The sequence below is a fragment of the Tupaia chinensis genome, unplaced genomic scaffold (genome assembly GCF_000334495.1).
Source record: "Tupaia chinensis unplaced genomic scaffold, TupChi_1.0 Scaffold000528_1, whole genome shotgun sequence".
NCBI classification, from domain to species: Eukaryota; Metazoa; Chordata; class Mammalia; order Scandentia; family Tupaiidae; genus Tupaia; species Tupaia belangeri.
In genome coordinates, this window is record NW_006160041.1 from 2,202,299 (window position 1) to 2,206,517 (window position 4,219).

Below are 4,219 nucleotides of genomic sequence, written 5' to 3' on the forward strand. Positions count from 1 at the left end.
GTGGGGTTTGTGCCTCATAGGATCGCACCACCCCAGCCGCTAACTTGGGGCCGGGGCCCCTCCCCTCCACTTATACCTTGGGTTTGTGCATGTTTTTTGCTGGGTGGGATCAGAGGGCAGTTTCTCTTTTATGTGTACATACGCTAAATAAACGTAATTTAAAAAACATGCCTATCTGGTACCGTTACTGGGTGGCTGGTATTGAGAACTGCCTTGAAGGATTTGAGTGAGTAAAAAGTAGGAGAGTGGCCCAGTGGGTTTGCTGCTGTGCTCACTGGAGACCATGCAGAGAAACCAGGTTCCGGTCCTCAGTCTGCCTCAACATTCAGAGCACACCCATGACCCAGTGTAGAAACGGTGGAGGACGCCTGTCTCCTTCCATTCCTCACCCCCTTGCCCCGGAATAGAGTTATGAAAGAAAGGAAAGAGGAGGGAGAGGGATGAGAAGGCCTGTTCACTCTAGGTACATGTCAGGTCGTAAGAGCCTCTTTGCACTGCCGTGCGCTGTGAGCTCTGTTCCCTTCGTACCAGACTGCCGAGAAGGTTCAGGATCCTACCTTTCTCCAAAGTCGGGAGGAGTGGGCTGGTGCTCTGCCGTAAGCAGTGCTAACAGACACTGCCGCTGTACCTGGGGGAGGGGAGAGGGGAGCTAACCAGGGGCTTCCCACTCTGCAGCTTCTTATCCTCTTGGAAAGAGGTGAGGCCCAGGTGGAAAGAGGAGATTCCCAGTCTGCGGCAGCTTCTGCTGATTGAGTACTACACACCAGACTAGGCGGTTTTGCATAGCTCATTTAACTCCCACCGTGGCCCTGGCACCATAGCCCTGTGCAGGAGGTATTATAGCATTCTTTTCACAAAAAATTTTTAAAGAGACTTTTGCTATAGGGCACGTGCACTCACTAGAGAGACAGAAATCACCCCTTTGGGCATAATGCACACATGCCCATCGGAAGTTTCAAGCTCTCAGGTCCAGGACTCAATCGTCAGCCATGTGGGAATCCAGCCACATAAGCGTTACACCATTACGTCATCTGCTGGTCCCTTCACGAGAACATAAATGTTGATTTTTTTTTTTGGCTCTAGGGCTAGTGTGCACTTGGAGAGAGAAAAAGAAGTCACTCCTCAGGAGGAGATGGCTATGCCAAAATCCCTTCTCTGTTCTCCTTTTAGGATCTTGGATGTGCCTGCACTCACCTCGTGTGTTTTTCAAACCACCAAATCCAGGACTTGAATAGCATGGCCATGAGGGAGATCCAGCCACTCTAATCACTACACCACTGGCTGGCCCTAAGCCTTGCTTTTCTAGAAAAGATTTTACAGGGGGGCCAGCAGGTGGTGTGGTTAAAGGCACATGGCCGACTGCGGTACGAGTCCCGGCCCTGGTGGCTTGCTTTCTTGTTTTCCTTTTATCTCTCTCTCTCTCTCTGGTCAAATTTAAAAATAATAACCACAAATGAAGTTAACTGAGTCATTTTTTTAAAAATTTTTACAGGGGGGACCAGCAGATGATGTAATGGTTGCATCACTGGGTTCCCATGTAGTCGACTACAGTTTGAGTTCCAGACCCGGACCTGGCAGTTTAAACTCATGCCAGGCTTATATGCATGCCTGCCCAAGATCCTGAGAGGAGAATGGAGAAGGGACTGTGGTGCGGCCATCCCCCTGAGAGTGATTTCTCACTTTGTGTCTCTGTCTTTCCGGTGAGTGCATGTGATCTATACCAAAAGCCTCTTTAAAAAAAATAAAAAAAATACACATATACACATAAAAGGCTGGCAGGTGGTGTGGTGGTTAAAGACGCTAGATTTCCACATGGCCGACTGTGGTTTGAGTCTCAGACCTGGCAGCTTGCTTTCTTGCTCTCTTGCTTTCCCTTTCTCTCTCTTCAAATTAAAAAATAACAAGTGGATTTAAATTATTATTTCAAAAGAATTTTTTTTACAGGGGCCCACATATGGTGTAATGGTTACATTGCTAGACTCCCACCTAGTCAATTGGGATTCAAGTCCTGAACTGGGCAGCTTGAAACTCATGCCAGGTATGTGTACATGTGTACCCCAAATCCCAAGAGTAGACTGGAGAAAAAGGGATTGCAGTGTAGCTATCCCCTCTGGGAGGTGATTTCTCGCTTTCTGTCTGTCTCTCCTGTGAGCATACATGCCCTAGAGCAAAAATCTCTAAAGAAAAAAATTTTACATATATATTTACTTTAGTAAGCCTTGGATTTCTTATCATATCCTGGATCCCGCAGCTGATAAGCAGAGATGAGACTGGAACAAGGACTGGAACTGCACAGTCCCTGCTCAAGGCAACCCCTACATCCACCACCTTGTCAGTCGGGTTCATCTTTACAAAGAACAGCTGCATTTCTAGTATGGACGTGTCCCTACTGGAGTACAGAGTTCCAGGCCTTTTGGTACTTTGAGAAATAGAGAAAAAAAATTGATGTTAAGTTTTTGTGTTTATTTGCTGTAGGGCACATGCACTCTCCTGAGAAGGAAAGTGAGGAGTCACCCCTGCAAGGAGATAGCACATCACCATCCCCTCTCCATTCTCCTCGGGATTTTTGAGCAAGCACACACATGTGCCCAGCATTTTGCAAGCCTCTGTGTCCATGACTTGAACCACGCAATTGGGCATGTGGGACCTAGCCACTTAACCACTATGCCACCAGCTGGCCCGTTAAGAGTATGTTTAAATGCCTGGTGCCATTAAACATGGTTGCTGAGCACTATGCCCAGTGCTGGAGGACACTTCCAGTGGAGTGTGTATTGCCACATTGTGGGAAAAGGTAACCTGCATGGGGAAAGTCACGTTTCTGGACAAGCCCTGTCCGGGCTTCCTAAACCCGAGTGGGTGAGTGCCCTCTAGCAAACACTGCTTCCTGCAGCTCCAGCTGTTCCTTCGCCTGTTTTATTAGGTGGCAGCAGGGCCTACAGGCTACTCCTACCAACATGACCTGGTCAAAATACTGTAATTAAAGCAGAAAACCAGGGTTCTGATCTGGGTCATTTAGACCCCCCAGAAGCCATCTTTGGTTGAAACACTCAGGTGCTGGACTGCACTGATGCAGTTAATTTGACATTGTTCCTTCCTCCTAGTAGTTCAAAAAGATGCCTTTTGATAAAGACTCTATCTTGAATCAAATAAATGGGCCCCTCAACACAGGCACCTTCTCTTAACACAGACCATTAACAAAAACTGGAGCCTGGGGCTAGCAGATGAAGTGGTGGTTGGGGCACTGAACTTCCACGTGGCCAACTGCAGTTCGAGTCCCAGGCCTGGCAGCTTGCTTTCTCAACTTACCCTCTCTGTCTCTCTGGTAAGTGCCTGTATCAAATGGAAAACTAATGATAAATAAAATTAAATCTTAAAAAAATAACAACAACAACAAAAAACACTAGAGCCTTCTCAGTCCTAGTTGGAAAGTTACTAGTTCCAGAATATTTAGAAAACAATCTGAAGTAGAGATTATAAACACTGGGCCAGCTGGTGGGCATGGAGGCTGAGGTGGCTGGATCCTATATGGCCAAATTCATGGTTTAAATCCCAGACCTGGTGGCTTGAAAAATACCCTAGCCACAGGTTCGTGTGTATGCCCAAAGTCCCAAGTGGAGAATGGAGAAAAGACTATGGTGTGGCCATCCCCTTTTAGGGGTGCTTTCTCACTTTCTCACCTAGTCTCTGGTGAGTGCACATACCCTTAATAATTTTTTAAAAGATTATAGGGGTCAGCAGGTGATGCAGTAATTAGAACTCTGGACTCCCAAATGGTCGACTGTGGTTGGAGTCAAGGACACAGCAGCTCGAAATTCATACCACGTATATATGCGTGCATGCCCAAAATCCTGAGAGTAGAACGAAGAAGGGACTGTAGCATGGCAACCCCCCAGGGGATACTTTCTCACTTTGTCTCTTTGGTGAGCACACATGCCCTATAGCAAAAATACCTCTTAAATAATAATAATGATGTGCTGGAACCAGCAGATGGCATAGTAGTTACGTGGCTGGACTCCCACATAGTCAACCACGGTTCGAGTCCCAGACCCAGCTACTTGAAACACACTGGGCACGTGTGTGTGTGTGCCCAAGAGGAGAATGGAGGAGAAGGGATTATGGCATGGTCATCCCCCCTAGGGGATGATTTCTTGCTTTCTGTCTCTCTTTGTCTCTCTGGTGAGTGCACATGCCCTACACCAAAAATCTCTCAAAAAAAAAA